We start from the raw sequence: 25,280 nt of genomic DNA, 5'->3' as shown, positions 1-25,280 counted from the left end.
AGCTGTCACTATGGGGTGCACTGTAAGTGATGGCAATTACCATGGACTAATTACTGCTGTTCAAAGAACTGATATGTGGCACTAGAATGCTTCAGTCAAACATTTTTCATCAATTGAAAAATGTGTTAAATTAAATTTATTTTTAATGAGAATCATCTAATACAAAAAAGAAAACTTTGTGGTTGGATTTTCACTTTAAGGAATCATCTAGATGATTTTTAAGGAATTATCTACGTTATCTTTGACTGGGCTCTCCAAACATCAGAGTCCTCATACCTCTGTAGGAGCCTACTATTATGAACATTTACTGTATATTAATATGTAGTATACCAGTTTGATAAATAGATAATATAAGTGAACATTATATCAATAGAATATGCTAATACTGTGTGATAGTATCATAACAGATCACAGAAACTTTCACTTAATTGTATCTATCACAGAATATTATGTTTATAATCAAGACATCACAATCTAGATTAACATACCATAGATGATCTTTTCGAAAGCTGCCATAAGAAATAAAAGCACATCAGTTTGTACTTGTCAATCTAATCATCAGTGTTTGCCATTCATCCAATTACCCATTAATGTCTATCAATGCCAACTAAAAAAAAAAAAAGGCTTCTTATGTGCAAAATCTAGAACCACAAACACTTTTAAGCCTATTCAGTGCACAATGCAAAAAGCAGAGGGCAGAAAGGCATTCAATCAGAATATACTTTACTGATGTTACATCTACACAAAGTGAATTTGGATTGGTTGCTACACATACTGTGCTTTGTACTTACTCTTCTGCAACTTGCGCATATTTATTTAAAAATTGCTTATCTGCAATTTTTCAAACTACTGTAAATTGGCCTGATTAACGAAAGGTGCTGCTGGCTCAGCTCCTATGGAGAGACTTAGGCTGGCAATAGATTATCCAATTTTCTTGAGATTTTTGGTTTAGATTTACCAAAAGCCATATAATAGGAGGTCAAACCTAACAACACTGTATCATATTAGGCAGGCTCTTGCACTACATAGTTGAAGGTAAATCTAAAGGAAATTGGGCAGAAATTGGACAGAAAATTGGACAGAAAATTGTATAGTGTATGGCCAGTTTTACTCCTACTCACTAAAGACAAGTGGATTGCACACTCATATGCAGTTTTACTTATTTCTAGTGGAAGACTGTGAGTGCATGAATTTACTAAAGCAGCCATTTAAGATGAGGTTTATATGTGCTTTTAGTTAACATGTATTCAGTTTTTGCCTACACAATAATTCAAAATAATAATACTAATAATGATTGAATTTGACTATGGTGCTCTAAATACAGTTGCAAGAAAAAGTATGTGAACCCCTCGGGATTACGTGGAGTTTTGCATGAATTGGGCATAAAATGTGCTCTGAACATCATCTAAGTCACAACAATAGAAGAACACAGTCTGCTGAACATAATACTACACAAACATTAGATGTTGCCATGGTTTAATTGCACATAACATGTAAACATTCACAGTGCAGGGAGGAAAAGGTATGTGAGGCCCTAGCTTAATGACTTCTCCCAGAGCTAATTGGAGCCAGGAGTGAGCCAACCTTGACTCCAATCAGTGTGATGATATTGGATGTGTTGCTGACAGCTGTCCCGCCCTTAAAAAACACACACCTGTTTTGGGTTTACTGGTTTCAAGAAGCACTGTCTAATGTGAACCATGCCTCGCAGAAAAGAGCTCTCAGAAGACCTACGATCAAGAATTGTTGACTTGCATGAAGCTGGAAAGGGTTACAAAAGTATCTCCAAAAGCCTTGATGTTCATGTGTCCACGGTAAGACAGACTGTCTACAAATGGAGACAGTTTAGCACTGTGGCTACTCTCCCTAGGCATGGTCGTCCTGTAAAAATGACTGCAAGAGCACAGCGCAGAATGCTGCATGAGGTAAAGAAGAATCCCAGAGTGTCAGCTAAAGACCTACAGAAATCTCTGGCACATGCTAACATTTTTGTTGACACATCTACAATAAGGAAAACATTAAACAAGAATGGAGTACATGGGAGGACACCACGGAGGCCATTGCTGTCCAAAAACAATATTCTATTGTTGTGACTTAGATGACGTTCAGAGCACATTTTATGCCCAATTCATGCAAAACTCCACGTAATCCCAAAGGGTTCACATACTTTTTCTTGCAACTGTATGACAGATATGTGATTATAACTATCCAAATGCTGGCAACTCTGTTAGGTCACTTAAAATGATATTACAATCTCTGTTTTTTTTCCTAAAATAAAAAAGAAGTTATACTTACCTGCTTTGTCCAAGGGTATTCTACAGACCAGCGCCTTTCCTGCTCTTTTTCAGTCCTCCACTGATGCTCTCCACTACAAGCTGTGTGCTGAGGGGGCACCTATGTGGATGCACTCTCAAGCCAGGCTGTCTGCAGCTATAGACACACACAGCATATCTCGGCCACACACCCCGTTCCCTCCTCACCCTGACTGACAGCAGCAAATGGCTCCTGCTGCTCGCAGAGTCTCCTGTGAAAACAGGAAGAGAGGAGAGCTGGGCTGCAGAAGGGCTCCTTTAGAAGTATTTGAGCCCCTGATTTTGCAAGCTCATGGGCTCAGATCTTACTTTTACTACACATTGTAGCCATTCACTGTATATTCCATTCACTTCTCAGTCAGAGAAGATAAGTGAAAATGTTAATAAACAAATAAATAGGACCATGATGCATAAAGGCAGAAAGCATTCCTGTTTAAAGGTGAAGTACAGCCAAAGCCCTTTTCATTGTGCACTCCTGTCACCCGTTTTCAGCTGACGTCACTCAGCCAGTCCAGGCTGGGGAAAGATCCAGACTTCAAAGTCGGGATCCACCCCAGAGTCTGGAGCAGCACCTGGCTTAGCCTCTCAGTAAAGTGCTGAGAGCCTGAGCCAGCTGCTCCATCCACAGCCCAGTGCTCCAGTGAGTAGGGGGGCAGAGCAGAGAGTGGTGACTTACATTCACCGCTCTCTGCTCAGAGCGGCTGTGAGAACTCAGTAATCAGCAGTCATGTGTGTCAGCGTTCTCACATTTAGAGTCGGTGGGGGACAGATGCAGCATCGGACCAATGCATCAAGCTAGGCAAGCATAACGGGGCAAAAAAAAAAGTCCACACTTGTCACCTAAGTTTGATAAACTAAAGAACGTAAATATCTCAGGTAAGGGAAAAAAGCATAAAATGTCATTTAATTATACGTCAGGTTTTTTCTTTTGCAAAAAATTAAATTAATTGATCTAAACATTTAAAAAAAATTATGCCTACTTATGCAGCCACCCGTTCCTCAATTCTTTGCTCTCTTGCAGATCATAGGCACTGCAGAATCTTTACCATCTGACACACTTCCAGATGTTTTGGATGCCTGCTCACCTACTGTGCTCTGTGGTTTGACCTGGAGCCTGATTACCTATAAGGCAAGCTAGGCAGGTGCCAAAAGCCCAGTGAATTTCAAAGTGGCCCAGCTAAAAGCTTCATGCTTCTGCAATAAACCAGAGGAATAGTGCAATTGGTCAAAGTGGAGCCTCTTTGTGGCACTTCAACTGGGAGGATGCATTTGTAGGAAGATGGTGTCTTATAGGGCAAGCCATGCCTATACAAATAATGTAAATAAGGTGGATTCTCTGTGCCTATAGCAACCTTTATCAATGTCAACTGAAAGAATGGGGAACAAAGCTGCTCCCCTACCCAGAGCCTCATTCTACCTAAGGCAGGCCATAGAGAAGTCGAAATCCGAAAGCTCTGTTGTGCAAAAAAGAAAATAGCTCTTATGCTTGTGCCATCCATTGTTTTGTTTTTTGAATAAAATCCATCATGTTGGATCAGGTACTTTCAATTGCGGCATTAAAATTGCATGTTGCAGCTGGCACACTAATGATGTGAAAAATGAACAATTCAAAATTTCCATTCGTTTTTTGCATCGTCTATGGCCTGCTTTATTCTATCTCTGTTCTACCCTTCCACCACGGTATTACTACTGTGTGCTATAGTGATCCAGTGGCTGGAAGGTAGAATCACAGCACACAAGAAAAAAATCATACTTAGTATATCATTTGATGTGTCAATAAACTTATTGGATGTTGAAGATTCTGCCTGTGGATTGTTTTGTACAAGAAAGCTAAGATGTAAGGAATGGGCAGCAGGACAGCTAAACAATCACTTTAAATCTATTTTATAGTATTGAAGTGTATTTATACTATCATTGTCTGATATGATCTGTGCAAGTTATGTTTCAAGATATTGGTTACTGGAAGATTACTTTTTTTGCTATTCGCACATTTTTTTAATCTAAGATACATACCTGAGATCATTTACTGACATAGACCTGCATATGGGTGTGCAAGAATGCATAACCATGTAAGCATGTTTTTCCAGCAAGAGTTCACCTTCAGTAAATCAGCCTTGTGTCTTCAAGTGCGCAAAACATATCTGCTTATCATGGCTTCTGGATGCCAGAAATGGCAACAGAAATTATTTTTCCTTTTGTTAACAAACCATAATGCCCACACTTCCATATGAGTGTGACTGTTAATGGTTTGTTTGTGGTAGAGTCAGAAATTCCATATTTTACTGAAAGAATTCTTTCAGTAAAAACATGGAGGCTGCCATGTAAATGCTAGTTGTCTGCGCTTGATGCATTCCAGAAAAAGATAACAAAAGGCCCATTTAAAATAAAAATGTATTTGTTAGATAGATAGATAGATAGATAGATAGATAGATAGATAGATAGATAGATAGATAGATAGATAATGAACCAATGGCAAGAAACCACTTGGATATTACAAACCAGAGGCATGATTAGAGCATCCTGAAGAATGTCTCCTGCTTCTCTCCTTCCCAAAGTTAAGCAATGCCCAAGACTTTGGGATGTAGGAGTGAGACCCAACCTACAGAAAGTATAAATGGGTCTCTAAGTCCCAGAGGGCTTTTGTACAGTTTATGAGAGATCAGTGATTTGGGAAAGAATTGTAACCAGTGGCTCAGTATAATTGCTAAGCAACTAGCATCTTTATGAATGACAATGGCAGACACCATGCTACTCCTATAGAAAAAGCTTTGGGTTTCTCAGTTTTTGTTCATTCTTGACTATTATAAAGAAAGGCAGTGTGCTTGTAGCAATATCACAATTCATTTTTTGTATTGTGAACAAAGGTAGCCATTACACGCTATGTATGTTGGTATGTCAATTAACCTATCCAAAGGTTTCTCGCTTTTAAATGCAATGACTTGAAAATCTGGAACAAATTGTTTTTAACCTGTAGTGCAGGTACTTCTGTGGCTCACAATAATGTATAAAAATACTAGTGCTACATAGATAGTTGTTTTTTTTTTTTTTCTTAATCACATAAACATGGCATATCAAACAAAGTTCTTAGCTCTGTCTTGTGCCATTGACCTTAATTACAGTGTTGTCTCTACATGGTCTATGGGTGCCATACCACCACAGGCACATCTAATGTGCAGTCAGAACTGAAAATTGCTCCTGACACCACTCCCTTCCCACATACACATATTAAAAATGTGTTCCTAGGGGGAGCTTTGTATGAACATGTAGAGTTGGTGGAGCCACCAATCTTTTTCTCCTTATAAGTTCCTGGAAGCAGACTATTCATCTTGTTTTTGCATGTTAGCACCACTTGGCATTCAGATAATTTAAAGGAACCTAAATGAACCAACATAATAGCAACTATACTACATCGTCTCCAATGAATGTTATTAAAGGCCCTGTTCTCTCATTAAAGAATTATGCTTTTTGAATGAGAGACCATGGCCGCTATTCATGTGAAGGTAGTCCTTTTATTAAAGAAATATGGAGGCTGCCTTTTCTGTCTGAAAATACTAGTTGCCTGGCCATGTCTAGCTTGAAAAAAAAACTTGAAACAAGCATACAGCAAATGAAGGTCAGAGATCATTATCTACTTGTTCCAGGTCAATGACGCAGAAAATACTGAAGCCATGACAGCCTGGAAACTAGCACAGGTCAGAAATGGCAGCTTACATACACTCACCAGCCACTTTATTAGGTACACCTTGCTATTACCAGATTGGACCCCATTTTTCCTTCAGAACTGCCTTAATTCTTCGTGGCATAGATTCAACAAGGTGTTGGAAACATTTCTCAGAGATTTTGGTCCATATTGACATGAGTTACTGTTGCCTTTCTATCATCTCGAACCACTCTGCTTATTCTCCTCTGACATCAACAAGGCATTTTCATCCACACAATTGACGCTCACTGGATATTTTGTGGAACATTCTTTGTAAACCCTAGAGATGGTTGTGCATGAAAATCCCAATAGATCAGCAGTTTTTGAAATACTCAGACCAGCCTGTCTGGCACCAACAACCATGCCACGTTCAAAGTCTCTTCAATCCCATTTCTTCCCCATTCTGATGTTCGGGTTTAACTTCAGCAAGTCATCTTCACCATGTCTACATGTCTAAATGCAGTTGAGTTGCTGCCATGGGATTGGCTAATTAGCAATTTGTGTTACCAAGCAATTGAACCTAATAAAGTGGCCGTTGAGTGTATGTTTCTCATTCAGAGTTTCCTTTAAAGTAAACCTGTGCTTCTTTGCTTATACTAGGCAAAGAAACGTGTTTGCTTTATTGGCCCCCCTCATCATATACTCACCTTCCCTTCATTACCTCTCTGGTAATGTTCTCTGCTCTGTTCAGTTGCTGGCAGCCAGTTGCTCTAGACAGGACTTACAAAGGGTAAAGGACTGTCTGCCTATCCCCTTGTGACAGTGTTGGGCCAATCACAAAGCACCAGCACTGCCACATTAGAGGAAAGGGAATGAGTAACTCCATATGCTGCTCCATATCCATAAGTACCAGATCTTTTCTTGTCTCCCAGCTGAACAGAGTGGTGGGGAAGTGATTACTTCTGGGAAGGGAACAATAATAGAAACTTGTTTTGTTGCCCTGCTTGGTCATAGTATAGGTTTACTTTAGGCTTACTAAGCCATCATACATTCTGCAGGTAAGGAGGAAATGACAGGCAGTGAATGTGTACATATTTTTTTAGATATGTTAGGTTTTGAACACTTCTTTTCGATCTTGGTCAAACCTTGCCGTGAGTGTTGGCAGTCATTTTCTTAAAATGTTCATTTACAGAATCACTAGCTATTCAATGAATATGTTCCAGTAGAGGTTTAAACCAATTCTTTATGTTTATCTTTTTTTTTGTGCTCTTATGCCTTTCTCATAGATAATTCAATCAAATAGCGATTAAAAAATAGATAGTAAACAAGGTTTTTTTTCACTTGTAAAGCAGGAATGTAGCTGGAAGAAGTTAAGAGGTAGGAGTTCAAAAAAGGCAGATGCTACATAAATCTGGTGGTATGCTTTACTATTTTTGCACATCTGTTGCCATGCAACCTCTGTAATACATGGATACTGGAATTTTTTCTTCTATGATATGCTCTTTAAGGTGTTTTTTATGCTTTTGTATTTTTTCTTGAGTTCTGTCATCTCAAGTAGGCCACTTGAGTTAATACATGTAAGTTCCTGTTGCTCTACTGCAACTTGCTTAGGGTTTGTTGGCTTTTTAAATTTTCTTTTTGAAATTGTATTCCAACTGTATGTTACAACTAAAGCACTAGATTCCCCTTGCTTTTTCTAAATGCCATTTCAGTTTATCTGTACTCTGCAAGCATTGGGTTATGAAGGTATCATCTAAAAGATGCTAATTATGGCATAACACATCAGAACAAATATTTTAACTGGTATTGTGAAAAAGAAATATCTGATTTTTCTTGTTCATTTTACTATAACTTATTTTTTCTGTTTCAGATTTGATTGGTTTAGATGGCATCACCACTTTTCAACAAATAAAGTGATGCATTTGGAGGTATTTCTTACTCATGCAATGGCACTTAGTATTCGTTTGATGTTGGGACTTGAGTATGACAGTGAACAGTCCTTTACAGGTTGTGCTACCAATGATGACAGAAGAAGTGGTAGTATTTTCTAAAAAGATAAACATGGACTCCAGATGTTTAGAAACTGCCAGTGATTAAGAGTTTTATCAGAACATTCCAAGTTAGGCTGAAGTGAAATGGCATTATTCCGTAGAATGGCTTCAGTAGTATTCCCTGTGCCATTGTTAGGTAATCTATTAGAATACTGTCCAGGAACCCATCCTTGGTCACCACACTAGACAGTGATCACATCATGATCTGCAGATGAGACATCCAGACAACCAGATGTTACATTCACCTCTTTGGGTGGCCAAATGGAAACCAAGATGCTTGCCTTCTAGACATAGGTTGTTTCGTTTGAGATCGTTTCCATTAAAAAAAATCAGTTATGAAACAATCTTGTTAATACTTATATTAGGGTGGCTTTCCAAGGCAATATTTGTTTTGAGAGTAATATTTAAATATAAGGTGCATTTGGTATCTTCAGTTACTGTAAAAAGGTCCATCAAAGAAAACCAAATATGTCCTTCTGACTTTCCATTTGCACTTCCTATAGTGGCATCGCCAGTCTACATCTCAGTCCTAAAAGGTGGAAGAAATGCCATAAACAAACTCTGCCATCTTCAGGAGAAATGAACACCGAGTAATAGGTTGAACAGCAGAGTAATGAGGTATCCAGTAATTTAAAAGCAGTAGTACAGAAAAAAGAGAAGACAGAGAACAATTGTAACAACTGCAATACACCTGAAATGTAAAAGAGAAAAAAATGAAAGCATTAGTAAGTGTAATTTTTAAGGAAAATGTGTTATATTCTAACTATTCTGAAAATATAACAATAATAGCCGAAATCTCTGTACTACAAGTAACAGACAATGTTACCACTGCAGGCAGTCCCCAAGTTGCAAGCATCTGACTTACATATAGCTCATACTTAAGAAAAGAGGCAGCGTGACGTCACTCTGGTCCCAGAAACCAGTCCCAGAAAGGCTGGCCCCAGAAATCACGTGGCCATCTTGCTGTTCATCACATGCTGCCACCTACTGTTTGGTAGACCTGTCAGCAATCCCACATCACTGTATGGCCAGCTCACCCTTCCTTATGCTATCCAAAACTTAAAAATATTTTTTTGGCTGGAGTTATACTTAAAAAAAGTACCTGTTCCAACTTACGAACAAATTCAACTTAAAAACAAACCTACAGAACCTTTTCATAACCCAGAGACTGCCTGTATTATGTATCCCCATGACCTATATAAATTACTATTTATATAGTTCAGTAAAAGTTTTTGAAAAAGACAGAGGCACATGTACGTAAGGCAAACCTAACCTCACACTAAATTAATTCTCATATTGCCTTCACTCCTCCCCTACCTCTCTCACAGTTGGATATACATTTTTTTTTTAATTTAAAAGTTTTTCTGTGCCTGGGTGAGAATGTCGTTTGTGTCCCCCCACCAGGCTTCTACGTGTGTACAGATATGCTGCTTCAGGTCCATATTGAACCCTGCAGCATATTTGCTCATGTGTGACTTCCCCTGTGCATTTAGAAAGATGACTTTTACGAAGGCCTAATACTTTGTAGAGTCTCTAGGCACATCTGTGAATGTGCCTTAATGTTCACAGTGGGGGAGGGGGGGGGGGGCAAAGCAACACAAAACAGGACTGAAGTTCTTTTTTAAAACAGACCTTCCCCTAAAAATGCAAGATCTGCTTATTTGCTTTGGCTCCATATCCCATGCCAAAATGCTGACATGAATAAAAAAACTGTAGGTAAAACTGTTATTATTTATAATTACCTATATCCCATATACTTTAACCACTTGTCCTCTTGAGGATTTACCCCCCTTCCTGGCCAGGCCATTTTTTGCGTTACGGTGCTGCGTAACTGAAAATTGCGCAGTCATGCAACGCTGCACCCAAATGAAATTTATGTCTGTTTTTCCCACAAATAGAGCTTTCTTTTGGTGGTATTTGGTTGCCTGTGCAGTTTTTATTTTTTGCGCTATAACAAAAAAAAAAAGACCAACAATTTTGAAAAAAACATTTTTTTTACTTTTTGCCATTAAACATGTCCAGTAAAAAAATGTAAATAGTCAATAATAATTGTCATAAATTTAGGCCAAAATGTATTCTGCTACATGTCTTTACTAAAACAAATCCCAATACGTGTAAATTAAATGGTTAACGTGAAAGCTTTAGCATTTAGAAATGGCGGTATAGATACTGGAATTTTTTATTTTTATTTTTACTAGTAATGGCAGCAATTAGTGACTTATAGCGAGACTGCAGTGGGCATTCTGACACTGGAGGGAACTGACTTTGTGTCACTGACATCCCAAGTGACACCAATACTGTGATCAGTGCTAAAAAAAAGCACTGACACTGTGACACTGTACTAATGGCACTGGGCAGGAAGGGGTTAACACGAGGGGCGATCAAAGAGTTAACTGTGTGCTGTTTTACTGGTGTCTGTGCTTCACTGTAATCACACTGCTTTGGATGGCTGTGCTGTGCACAGCCATCCAAAGCAGTGTACACGAGCAAACAAGGAGGAGAACTGTATAGTTTATATCACTGGACCCGGTGATTGACAGCCGTGGTCGGGAATGGTGGCGCGTGCGCCCCCTACCTGAAAATACAAAATCACGTGTATATATATACGTAATTTTGCGCACCTGTGCTGCCCTGTAGCAGTATATCTGCTACAGGGCGGTCGGGAAGCCGTTAATCATCCTACACTTTAAATCACAGAGTATTTCCATTTTGAGAACAAAGTTTTCCAACAAGGCAAACCAATATATATTGTTTGAAACATGTCTCCACACCATGTGCCTTATCAGGAGATAAGAGGGGGACACTGGAAGAAGGGGAAGATCAGAGAAGTCAGGATCAAACAATATTTTTACACAATGCAGAGGATTAACCCCTTAGGTTCCACAGTGAGTATAACAAGCATGCTTTACTACATTTACAGACTGATTTTACTGTTGTGGGTTTAGTAACACTTTAAGAAATCCAATCAGTGTTATATAGCAATGTCTGATGATTAATATTTTACCATTTCATAAAATAAAAACTATTATACTAAAGCCTCCAAGCTGAAGTTTTCTCACCAATTAAACCGTACTACGAGCATTCAACATTCCACCAAGGAATTCATTTTTCTCATAATACGTATCACTCACTGTAGCTAATTTTTCGTAAGCAACAGGACATCTGTTTTCCGAGTAAGTATGATATATCTGGCTATTTTTGCACTATAGACATTTGCTGAAGAAGTAGACCTCTGACACAGCGTTGTAGAAAGTGGTAACAAAGTTGGAGAATTAAATGACATTTATCAGAAACTTACAATGCAAGTGTCTAGAATTTGTCCGCATCTATGTTAAAATTGGTGTAAAGCCTGTCACCAAAATATCATATAGGATTTAACATGTTAATGTAATTTTAAGAAATCAATATTTTCAAATCTGCTGATTTGGTAAAATAATACCTGGAGACCCTGCCATGGAGGGCCTTGCTCAGGCCGTTAACATAATAGGGTGTGCATGCTATGTCCTGGGCTCCCAATTCTATGTCCTGGGCTCCTATTCTCATGCATAGTCACCCTGTAACACAGGCTTCTATTGGAGACTACAAGTTGCTATTTTAACACACATTATGCAAAAACAATACAGGCGTACCTCGGTTTACGAACGCCTCGGTTAACGTAATTTTTGGTTTACAAATGAAAATCCATTGAAAATAACACCTCAGTTTATGAATTTTTTTTCTCAATATGAAGCAAGTTTCCCCAGGATGCATTGTGCCTGGGAGGTTTATAGCGCTGGCCCCGTGCCTTTAACCTCCCTAGTGGTCTGATTATGTCCATATTTCTGTGCTCAAAACGGTACATTTTTTTGCATGGAAATATGTATTTTTTTTATTGTAGGCCTGTAATTTTTAGGAATAACTCACTGAAATCTGTCCAAACAAGAGTCTAGTAAACATCCCGTGTATGTTACAATTTGAAACACGAAATCATAAATTATAATTTAATAAATAATCATAAAATATAATAATAATAAATTTAATTCTATAATATAATCAAACCAAAAACACTGGAATTTGAAATATAGCGCCAAGTTTGCACATCACTGAGCAAAGTCGCAAAATCGTAAAAAACTGTCTGATGACGAATTTCCCCACGAATCATCACTCAATTCTGCAAGTAGTTCTAATTTACTATCGCTGTTCTCTAGCTGGTCTAAAACCGCTTTTGACCTAAAGGGATGCTTTTTGGACGCCATGGACGTTTCTCTCAGTTTCCAGGCAGAAAGAACAGTCAAAATGCTGGCAGGGCACAGGACAAAGCACTCGGGACAAAATTATGTGAAATGGTTTGATACAGTAATGTTATAATATGTTATTTTAGTGCATTTAGTGAATGTCACTTTTTGTCATTTTCAAATTTCCCGCCAGTTCCGTCCCCGTATGTCCCGACGCTCGCAGGGGATGGAACCCAGATGACAGATGCCGGCATCCGCCGGAGGACATTACAGGGGACACTGCAGGAGGGACATCGCGGGAGAGCAGGACAAGGTAAGAGAAGAACATATCCCAGAGCAGTGCCGCATGGTATTCCCGAGTGTAGCTCGGGGTTACCGCTTGTGGTACTGAAACTTTACCTCGAGCTACACTCGGGAATACCGCCAGGGAGGTTAAAGTGCACATTATAAAAAGTTTTGAACAGAAGACTTTTCTTTACTTTTTTCAGACCTCTGGAATGGATTGATCTTCAATGCATTTACAAATTAATTTTTAATCATGTCCCTGTACAGTATTTATGCCTTTAAAGTGTACTTTATAAAGAGTTTTAAACAGATAAGACTTTTTTTTTACTTTTTTCTGACCTCTGGAACGGATTAATTGGTTTTCAATGCATTTACAAATTAATTTTTAATTATGTCCCTGTACAGTATCTATGCCTTTAAAGTGTACTTTATAAAGAGTTTTGAACAGATAAGACTTTTTTTTTTACTTTTTTCTGACCTCCGGAACGTATTAATTGGTTTTCAATGCATTCCTATGGGAAACCACGTTTTGGTTTACAAAATGTCCTGGAGAACACATTAAATTCATAAACCGAGGTACACCTGTATATGGGATCAGATTTATGCTGTTTTCTACCCAAGGCAAGCTAAGTTGTGCTGCCCTCCCAATAGCATACAGAACCAAAACCACTTTACTAAAACTTGCAATATTATACCAATAGGAAGATTATGATCATAATTGCAAAAGTTGACTAAGCTCTTTAAGAACTGACTTACAATTGCAGAAGCTTAGAGAAATGATTATATACAGTAGTTACATAGTTGGTATGTGTCAGGAATATGGTGTCAGCCATGAAGCTAAAATTGCACGATCCCAACACACACGTTCATGCGTCAAGAAATGGCTGTATGTTTAAGCAGGTGCTGCAGTGACCACCGGCTGGAACCGAGAAGAATCAGAAAAGAAGAAAGTCACCAGCACACCGATCTTTGGTGCCGGGAGAGGCACAGACACAGGGCATCCTTCTGTAATTGCTTTCCCCGACACCAATCTCCCTCTCTGTACTGCTTGCTTCTGATTCCCCCCATTATGCTCTCCTTTTACTGTGCTCTCCCACGCACACACACACACTTTCCTGCAGCATTGCTGACTTCCCTTGTACCCTCCAGCAGCTGCGGATACAGTGGATGTGTCAGAATGGAGAGTGGAGGAAGGGGCTGGTAAATATGTATTTTACCAACCCCTTCCTTTTTTGAATGGACAAAGTGAGTGATCGGTGCTGTGTTTACTATGTTTCAATGCAGGAATGAACAGGAGCCTTTGTCTCCTGTTCATTCATCTTCAATGCTAAAGCTATAGAGAAAGGAATTGGAGAATCTGTGTCCTCAAGTCCTTTCTATGTCTCAAAGATGAGATTTCAGGGGTCTGTTTAGACCTCTGATATCTCACCAAAGCCCCCAACAGTAAAAAAAAAAAAGTAACAAAAAAGTAAAAAAATTTTTTAAAATAATGTAAAAAATAAATATTAAAAACTGTAAAAAATTATTTTTAAAAATTGTAAAAAAATTATTTACAAAAATTTTAATTAATTAAAAATAATTTAAAAAAATGAAAACAATAATTTAAAAAAGTATAAGAAATATTTTTAAAAAATGGAAAAAATAATTTTAAAAATGAAGGGCTCATTCACACAGGTTTTCTAGCCCATACAGTGTGCAGGAGTAGTTTGTTGGTGAAGCGGGAGCCATCTGTTACTCTATTAGGGTGCAGCAGCTGTATGAACACATCCGCAGGTCCTAATTTGATAGGTGTGCAACTGTGGGTGAGTGGCTTCAAATGCACACGGTCAATGTTCGGGGTCCATACTTCTGCACCCAAATGCCTATCAAAAGTGGACTTGAGGATGTGTTCATACAGCTGCTGCATCCACATAACGTAACATAGGCTGCCTGCAAACAGCATTAGCCACTAAAAAAAAAAAATTCACACTGTACAGGCTACAGCTCCCATGTGAATGAGCCCTAAGACCTCCTTTATTCACAGAGCTTTATGTATTAACTCAATATAGTTTTATGTTTTACATTTAGGAGGAATTATGTAAGTTATGTTTGTATCCACTAATAATTATTTCAGTGTCAGTTTGATATGTGGGGGGGAATACATCCCTGTCAGGTAGGTTCTACAGGGACCCTTGACTTCTAACAGCAGCCCTGCTCATAGCTGTGTTACCCTTCTATGGACTCTTGCCCTCTTAAGGACATCCTTCCTGAAGATTGGTGACCAAATGTGTTTTGTAAGGTGGTAGAATTATAATTTAATTTACTGAGTAAATACCCTTTTTAATGCATGCTAATAGTCTGGTTGTTTGTTGCAGATTGGCTTTGTGTGCTATTGCTAAGTCTGTGATCTATCAGGACTCCCAAATCTTTTTCCATCTTCGATTTCCCCAGAGGTTTCCCCCTAACATGTAACCTGAATGCATATTTGTAGCTACAAAGCGCATTAATTTACATTTTCCTACATTGAACCTCATCTGCCATATAACTGTCCACCCCTCTATTTAAACTAGGTCTTCTTGTATAGTTGTTATATCCTGTAATGAACTTATTGCCCTGCTTAGTTTTGTATTGTCAGCAAACACTGAGATTGAACTAGTTATTTCATCATCGATATCATTCATGGACATATTAAGCAGAACTGGTCCAAGGATCCTTGTGACCCAGTGGCACAATGCTCACAACTTCAAATCATTCATAAAATATGCCATTAATCATCAGCCTCTGGCCATACTCCTGAAATCAGTTTTCTATCGAGATACAAGTGCGGACTACTTTGCCTGTCAAAAAAATTGCAATAATTCTAAACTACTTTTGTGACTTAATCATTCCTCTCTCAGTACACCAGTTAAGTGATCTCAAATCAATATGTTGCTGATAAACAGAACAGGCTGCTCACTTTACCATTCCATATAGAAATCAACATCTCCACTTATCCACCCACAATTGCTATTTTGTCAGTCCTTTCACATGAGCATTACTTTTTTTTCATCAGTTCAGTCACGTTTTTTTTCTCAAAATCAGAGCCAAGACTCCACTTTTTACCTCCATTTTCATATCCGTTTACAACTGTTTTTTCATCGTTTTTTGTTCCATTTACATACGCTAACATCCGTCTTTAGTCCAGTCCAGTTTTTTTAAAGGAAGAAAAATAGGGTTTTCTTCCGTTCAAAAAAAGGGATGTTAACAAATGTGGAGATTAACCACATCCCGACCGCCCTATAGCAGATATACTGCTACAAGGTGGCAGGGGTGCGCAAAATCACGTATATATGTGATTCTGTATTTCCGGGTATGGGGCTGCGGCTGTCAATCACCGTGTCCCGGCCAGTGATTACCCGCTGGCACCTAGTGATTACCAAGGATCTCCGACAGGGAAGAGGGCTGCTTTGTTTACTAATGGTCATCCTCCTTGTCAGCTCGGGCACACTGCTCTAGATGGCTGTGCACATATATATATATATATATATATAATGGAGTTCTGAGAAGAAAAAGGGGTTTGTTTTTTTTTTCACTGTAGAATCATGTTATTGGTCAATTTTGACATGATACCATGTGTAGACTGCTGATAATAATTAGCCTTATCCAATTATTTTAATCTTCTTGGAGAAAAGTCGAGGCTCCATGCACAGACTGGCCCTAGGAGTGAAAGCTCTGTAGGGACCCAAGGGCTAAGACCAAAACAAGGAAATTTACATTCTCCATAGGGTGCCTGTGCTTCAGCATTGTTGTTATATAGAGTACTTCTTATGCCAGGTCGGGTTTTTCTAGTGACATATCATAATCATATCATATTATTAACTAGTGATATTATTATCTGTGATGTATGTAGCTCCATTAAATATTATAGTATGTTTTTTTTTTTTTTTAGAAAACAGCTCCTACCAATTACTCTAGTAAAAATAAATTCTCAATAAAAATGCTTAATTTGGAAAAAGACAAATTTACATAGTATTTTGTCATTAAATGAGCAGCAAAAGCCTAAGTCTATGGATCAAAAGATAGCTCAACCTCGTCACCCATTCCTTTTGAATAAACAGGCTGTATTATTTTAGCCCCTTTCTGACCAGAAGCCATTGGTACCTAGAGGTCCAGACCAAATTAATTTATTTTTAGTGTATGTAAAGGGAAAATAGTTTTTTGTATTTTTTTTTATTTGGATAGGGTAGGGAATGGCTGGGATTCCTGTTAGTTTTTTCCTCCTGTTTGTCTTTGACCCTTCTGGGAAATTTCTTATCATTTCCAAGCATGGTGTCCCCATTGAAAGATTCACACTCACCTGATGTTTTTGGAGTTCCCATCACTTTATATCCTGGTGACAATAATCACCAGGGCAATTACAGAGGGTATATCTACCCAATGGGGACACAGACAGAGATGAAAACTTGACAAGGGCTCTAATTTCTCTCTACTCTAACTACTCTACACCTACAGAGCAAATGTTTCCTCTTTTTGTAGACTTTTTTAGACTTTCATGTCACTTTTTACTGCCACTAAACATAAAGTAATGCAAATAGATATAAAAGACCTTAAGATATTTAAAGTAAACCTGTCACTTAACATTTTAAATACATGCTTAATAACCAGTTCAGTACCTTTACCCTTTTTTCTGTTTTGGGATCTCTTATTCTACATCTTATATTGTTCATTTTCAAAGACAATTTTAAAATGATGGAGAATTAACAACATAAATGAAAAAAGGAGAAAAACAAGTCAGAACCGTAAGCACAATAGAACAGTGAAGAGGAAGAAAAAGAATATGAAGGTTCATTATCAAAAGTGGACTGTTCAGGAGGAAGATTCTCCCCAAAGACTTAATGGTTTAATTGCCTCCGTTTTTTTCCTTTCCTCTTAAAATTTGAGGTCAGTGATTCACAGACTGGACCCAGGCAAACACCACAAATTCACATTCATAATGGCAGCACCCACATGTCTGGAGCTCCCTGGTGGTTTGCTTAGGAAGGTATAAGTAATATTATATTTAAAAAGAAAAAAAAGTCTGTACTGGTGAGATCGGGAGAGACTGATATTGAAAATTATTAGCACTACTTCTGCAGCCCATGGTCAGTCTGTTCAGATGATAGCCAGGGATATATCTATTCAAATATAATCAATATAAAGAAGAGTCTATCAGGCACAACAGATCAATGTGCATAATCAACTTCCAATGTGCATAATCAACTTTTCTGGAATCCAGAAAACTAGAGGGGTCACCAGCAGAAGGAAGGATATCCTGATTCCCCTATATAGATCTTTAGTTATACCTCATTTAGAATACTGTGTCCAGACCTCACTTACAAAAAGATATTGAGAAGATAGAACAGGTCCAGAGATTGGTAACAAAAATGGTGAAAGGTCTGGGGGATAAAACATATCAAGAGCGACTTCAGGAAAATAACATGTACAGTCTGGAGGAAAGAAGGAAAAGGGGACACATGACTGAAACCTTTAAATACATCAAGGGGGTGAATGAGGTTCAGGAGGGCAGTATTTTCAACGGAAACCAAGATAAAGAACATTTGATGACAATGACCTGAAACTAACTGGAAGAAAGTTCAAAACTAATCTCAGACAGTACTATTTTATTGAAAGAGTAGTTGATGCTTGGAATAAACTTCCAGCAGAGGTAATGAGCCTCTGTGTAATCTCTCAGAAATTAAAGCTATTGTATGGCAGGTGCCAAGAGACTTTATGAATATTTCAATATAATTGAACAACTGGGCTACAAAATGTCAAAACCATATTGCTCCCTCTAGTGCAGTGGTCTCCAAACTGCGGCCCTTTGGAAGCCTTTATCAGGCCCTTGGGTCACTATTCCTCCCCCTCAACTCATACATGGCAATATTCCTCTCACTAATACCAATAATGAGGCACTATTCCTCCCACTGACACCAATGATGGGGCACTCTTCCTCCCACTGACAGCAATGATGGGGCAATGATGGGGCACTCTTCCTCCCACTGATAACAATGATGGGGAACTATTCTTCTCACTGACACCAATGATGGGGCACTATTCCTCTCACTGATAACAATGATGGGGCGCTATTCCTCTCACTGATAATAATGATGGGGCGCTATTCCTCTCACTCATACCAATGATGGGGCACTATTCCTCTCACTCATATCAATGATGGGGCACTATCTCTCCCACACCAACGATGTGGCACTATTCTTCTCACTGACACCGATGGAGCACTATTCCGACCACTGACAGCAATGATGGGGCACTATTTTTTCCACTGACCAAAACAATGGGGCAGTATTCCTTCCACTGACAGCAACAGTGGGGACTATTAATACTCAAAAATGGTGTTGCCCTAAATAAATACTACCGTGTGCATCAAACAAATATATAAATAAATACATATAAATAACGTGTCAACATATATATGTGAATTAATACAAATAATACAGTTAATATAGTGCAACCCCAACAGTGTATATATACCCAATTTTGGGATCAAATAAATGTGAACAATGTGATTCCCTTATCGGGAATTCAATAAAATGTACAAGTGCAAGTGTACAAACATCAAAACCACACTCAGTGATAAATCATAAATATCCACTTTAAATGAAAGTCCACACACTGCACAAATTATATTGATTAGTGCACCATACAAGTAACTCGCATGTAAAATAAATTCAGCACAACGTGAGGTGAATCCAGTGCCAAACAACTCGTGAATCCTAAAGTGGCCAGAGTGCCCCCTCACCTCCTTTAAGTGACCACAAGGGCCAGCTCGCTTTATGGATAAGCCACGCTTTCTCAGAAATAACCACGTCACCAAAAAAGGACTCTCTTGGATACTCCCGCAGACTTATACTCCTCCTGGCTTCTCCAATCCCCTGGTACTCTTATACAGTTGTTCACCCATTAGGATCATAGCAAAGACAAACAAAGATCCTCCATAGTGTGAATCAATTTTATTCAATCAAATAAACCCCAAAAAATTGCCCACTCACATGATAAACAGAAATGACCAGCCTTTCCCCATACTAACAACGGGGCACTATTCCTCCCACTGACACCAACGACGGTGCACTAATATTTCCCCAACTACCAAAGAAGGGACATTGTTTACTATCACTGATGTTGGGGCATTTTCTACACCCATTGACCACGTCCCAGCCGCCAGAGTAAGAGAGGGAAATTGACTGACCCGAGAACTGGCTTCTAAAGGCATGGGAAACCTGAAGATATCTATAATAATAATACAGGAACAGATTGAATTTAGCTTGGAGAAATGAAAAAGGGACCAATCCACTATGACCAGTGATGTGCTTCAGTGTTTTTATTTTGTATTTAGCCCAGGCCTGGGAGTTGTGGCAAAGTGGGAAAAAGAGGGATTTAGCCAAAGTGTAGTATGCGGGGACAAGGGGTTAGGGGGGGAGATTCCAATCTAAGCCTAGCCCCCCAGGCCCGAAGAGTGGTACGCATGAATGGTGTAAGTCTATGGGGTGATTTTAATCCCCTAAACAGCAGATTGGAGGGCTTCCAAAGACTGCAAAATCGCTGCTTCCAGGACAATAGAGGTGTTGGTTAGATCCAGTTGTAACCACTAGTGCACCGTAACAAGTTGAGCAGCAAGGAAGTACTTGAAACGATTCAGCATTGCCAAACCTCTTCTGTCCATAGGTCTGGTGAGGGTAGTGAGTTTGTATCTGGGAGGCTTAGTTCCCCAAAGAAATGAAAGGAACAATTGGTTTCACTTCAAAAAGAATGACTTGGGGAGCCACTGAGGAGAATTTTGGAAAATTTGGAAAGTATTTTCATCTTTAAAAGATTTATACGGCCAATCAGAGGGACAAGTTAACCCAATGCTTCAGTGTGAATCTGACCTCGGACAATATTGGGTGGAGATTCAGCTCTGTAAAATCAAAGGTCTTCCTGGAGACCACAATACCTAAATAAGTGAATTCATCCACCCACTAAGGGAGAAGTAGTGGAGGAGGAGGTCGATGCTCCAGCATCCACCGGGAATTACAGTGATTTATGCCAGTTAACCCCCAGACCTGTGAATCTAGAGAATGAGTCCATAAGATGAAGAGCTCCCTGAAGGGAAGGCCTATACCAGAAACACCATACCATTCAGAAACAATAACAAGTCGTCTGCATATAGGGCCACCCTATCTTCCAACCATCCTACCCAGAGGCCAGTAAGATCTGTAGAGACCTGAAGGCTCCATCGCCACAGCAAAGAAGGCCGAGGAGAGGGGGCATCCCTGTTTAGTGCCACATTGTAAATGAACGGAGGTAGAGAGAAGACCACCTACTCGTATCTTAGCCAAGGGGTTCAAGTATAGGGTCTGTAACCATTCTATAAATCTTAAAGTAAAACCCATCCGATGCAACACCTCTGATAGGTAAGCCCATTCCACCGTATCGAAGGCCTTCTCCATATCAATTGTGGCTATGGTCCTAGTGCCCTCATTTAGGTGAGTGGTATGTATATCAGAGAACAAGCGGCAGATGTTAATATCCATGGATCTGCCTGGCATGAAACCCATCTGGTCCGTGTCTATAACTGACTTTATCACCTTATTCAGTCTAATGGATAAAAGCTTGGTAAGGATTTTGAGGTCACTGTTAAGAAGTACTATAGGACTGTATGAAGCACAAAGTTTGGGATCCTTGCCCGGTTTATGAAGCAATACTATGTACGCCTCATGCATAGAGGAGTCTGTGTGCAGACATTCCTTATACAAGGACGCCAATACACTAGAAGCTCCACATGGGACTTGTAGAAGTCCACCGGGAGGCTATCGGGCTCCGGGGCCTTGCCATTAGGGAAGGAACCCACAGCCGTGGAGACCTCCTCTGCGGTAATGTCCAAAACAAACAGGGCACGTTCCGAATCAGAAAGCCATCCAAGGGTCAAAGGGTCTAACAGAACAGCCAAGTCCAAAGGGTTAAGATTTGACGGTAAAGATAAGGTGTAGTAAGTTTTAAACTCGTTCAGAATACGTTCTTAGGATGACACCACCACCCCATCCGCAGCACAGGTTTCAGGGATAATAGTGAGAGGTCTATCATGCTGAGACATCATTGCCAACAACCTACCATTTTTGTCCCCAAATTCAAACAATTCTTGCCTACGAGCATGTACATCCAATGTAGTAATTTCAGACATATGTAAATGTAAATCTCAGCGAGCCGAGGAGAGGAAGTCATAATTACATGTAGTAAGAGCGAAGGAATATTGGGCCGTTGCCTCTGACACCTTGGACTGTAACTCAGACGTGAAGGCAGAGTGTTCTGACTTGATAGCGGAGATGACAGAAATATAAAGCCCTCTACTATGAGCCTTAAAGGCATCCCAAACCATGGCAGGAGAAGCTGACCCAGCATTATTTTCCCAGTCATCCTGCAGACCTGGTGGGATACGTTCCTCAGACACTGTATGATTAATCCATTTGGGATGAAGACTCCAGAGGGAACCATTACACGGCCGCTGTGCATGAAGCAGCAATCTAAGGGGACTGTGATCTGATAGACCCGCTGGAAGGAAACTAACCTCCTGTATATCACCGAGAAGAACATGGTTAGCAAACGCTAGATCAATACGTGAGGCAGTCTTGTAAGTCTAGGAAAAACAGGCGTAAGCCCTATCATGAGGATGGAGCCAGCACCACACCTCAGAGAGGTTGGCAGCCTGCGTCCAGGTGACTAGATCTGAATTAAAGGACATTGGGGAAACTGGCCTATCCAAGGATTGTGAAAATTTTTGGCAGGTCAATGCGGGGCCAGCTTCTCCAACAACAGATAGAGGGGGCCATATGGCTGGGTGGTGGCAGGTAAGTATTAATAAATATATATTTCTGGTTCCATAGTAACACCACCAGCATGATATATCTCCCATTGGGGCCGATAGCAACCTCCTCAAAAACACATGGAACTGATTTGCTAATCAGAATAGGTTCCCCCGCAAGAGTAAGTGGAGTAGGTGGCGTGGAATGCCTTCTGCACCCACAGTTTTTCCTGAGCCAGGATTTTGCTGCCCATAAGATGAGTCTCTTGCAGTAGAACTATATGCGGATTATGCAATTTAAGATATTGAAATAGAAGTGAGCATTTATACTTGCAATTTAGGACCCTGACATTCCAGGAGAGGATGGAAAAGCAATCTTTACTGGTAGACGTCATGATGTAAGAGTCACGGTGGCTGTAGCCGCACTAAAACCAGGAGATGGAAAACAAAAGGATCCTCCTGAGCAGAAAAATCAAACTAGGCCTTTGCATAAACAATTCTAAGTAAATGTATCCCCAGTTAGCTATAACTGATACAGAAAAATCCCCCTGGTCCTCGAAAAAAGAAAAAGAAAACCCTACCCCTGCACCATAAAAAAGGAAGAACAAAGAAAAAAACTGATGCAGGGTCTGTACCCAAAACTGAGAAACAAGTGACAGAGTCCACACGTCCATCTTGGGGAAGCTGATGGTGTTCATGCATGCGAGAGTCTTCCACTTCGATACCATCATAGCAGGTTGGCAGGATGACAGAAGAAGGGCTATGACATAGGAGGCGCAACCCCTTGCAGGTAGATGATTTAAGCAGTAGAGAAAAAGTTCAGGAACAACTTTAAGCATGTGTCAGATGAAAAGACGAGGAGCACAAAAAAGAAGTCCAGCCAGGGCAAGGTAGGAAGGAGAAGGCAAGGAGAATAAGTGGAAGGGAAAACAGAGTACTTACAGGGGTCTTGGAATCCCATGCCCTAGTGATTCTCTAGCCAGGTGTCCACCGCAGCAGGAATATCAAAATATTGAGCGGTACCGCCATCTAGTATCCGGAGCCTGCTCAGATACAACCGACTGTATTTCAGGCTATGTTCTCAGAGTGAATCTCAGTGAATGAGATTGTTGCACCTCAGAGGAGTAATCAGGATACAGGGAAATCTTAACATTTTCAAATAACAATTCAGGAGAATTCCGAGCGGCCGAAAGCAGCGCGTCCCAGTCCCGGTAATTTAGGAGCTTGATTAGAAAAGAATTCGTGGGAGCCCCAGGTGGAAATGGAGTAAGAGGGACCCGATGGGCCCGCTACACCAGAAATATGGATGAGAGATGTTGAAGGCCCAGCAGTTTGGGTAGAAAGTGCTTCACGAATTCTGCAGGTTTCGCACCCTCGGCTTTCTCTGGAAGGTCGAATATCCGCAGGTTGTGCCTGCATAGCCTATTTTCCATATCAATAGATTTGTCCTGGAGTGCCTTTACCTGCCTCTGTCTCTAGAATGCTTCTGGACCATGTCCTCCACCTGGGATATGCGGGATTCTGCCTCAGTCAGCTCGGCACGGTATTTCTCCATATCATGTCAAATGAGGCTTATATCTGTGGATAGCGAGTCTATTTTGGAGGTCAGGGCTTTCTTACAGGAGGGATAGCTGCCAGGAAATCAGCTGGAGTTGAGCCAGGATCCCCCATATTCTCCAGAGATGTCTGCGTGCCCGCCGACACTGCATTAGGGGCCAGCCTCGTGACCAAGATGACCACCAGAGGAGAGGAGCGCAAGGGGACCGTTGAAAGCCGGCCTGATTTTTGCTTGCCAGGCAACATGTTAAAGAAGGGCGGCGTGCCCACCCGAATCACTGCTGTCAGAAAGGTGCCCGCAAGTGGGAGACAGGTAAGCCACTGTCGCAGAATAAATTAGAGGATGAGTTTGGAGTGGAGCTCAGCTGCCACACATCTAGCTCTCTTCACATCACTTTGCTATTTTAATTTTAATTGGTCATACAAAAGAACAATTCCAGGTCAGATCTCAAGTGAAGCACCATGATCTAAGCAGAGATGTCCAGCTTATGCCCTAGAGGCCTTCCTCCACAGTCAGCGGGCTGTAACACAATTGGCTAAGGGGATGATATACCTCTGGATCTTTGTGGGTCTGTGGGTTGGAAGATGAACCACAGAGCAGATCTGTTAAAGCTGTGTCCTGCCCAGCCTGCTCTCAGGCAGCTGACCCAGAATTTATGAAGTGGCTGACAATGCTCTTGCTTCTCCAGCCTGCAAAAAAAGGGGCCAAGGCAGGAAAGGTACACAGAGGCCATGTAGCTGGAGAAAAAAGCAAGGGGGCCAAGGAGGTGGTAGAAGTAGGCTGCAGGGGGGACCAAGTAGCTGAAGGAGGAAGGCATCAGGAGAGACCATGGAGATGGGGGATAAAAGCTGCAAGGAGCATGGCAAAACTGTGCATGTTTCCTACTAACTTTGGCTCCTAGCAATGCCTCCTACCCAGCTTGCCCCCCAGCTAACAGGGCATTTATCACATGCACCAATACACAGGTTAGGAATTTCTGCCAGTAAATTACATGAGCAAGTGCATCAACAAACATAAGCATGTTACATGCACTTCTGCGTGCACTGCCGCATGGTTGCGCACTTCCAATCCCAGAACTGGCACCAAAAGAAAAAGGGAAAAGAGCTGTGACTGATAATCACTGGGTAACCTTCAACTATCTGTGATCCTTGTTCCTGTGTTCCCTGATTCTGTGCTACTTGGCTACCCATTACCAACTTAGCTTGTTCCTGTACTTCTTTCTGCTGATTTCTGATCACGACCTTTGCTATGACCTTGCTTCCATCTGAACCTCTGTATGACTTTACAGTATATACAGTCATGGCCGAAATTGTTGGCACCCTTGATATTTCTCCAGGAAATCATGTATTTCTCACGAAACGTATTGCATTAACACATGTTTTGCTATACACATGTTTATTCCCTTTGTGTGTATTGGGACAAAACAAAAA

Source organism: Staurois parvus, unplaced genomic scaffold (assembly GCF_062004578.1).
Source record: "Staurois parvus isolate SC_StPar_1 unplaced genomic scaffold, SC_StPar_1.0 ptg001507l, whole genome shotgun sequence".
Classification (NCBI taxonomy): domain Eukaryota; kingdom Metazoa; phylum Chordata; class Amphibia; order Anura; family Ranidae; genus Staurois; species Staurois parvus.
This window is presented reverse-complemented; position numbering follows the sequence as displayed.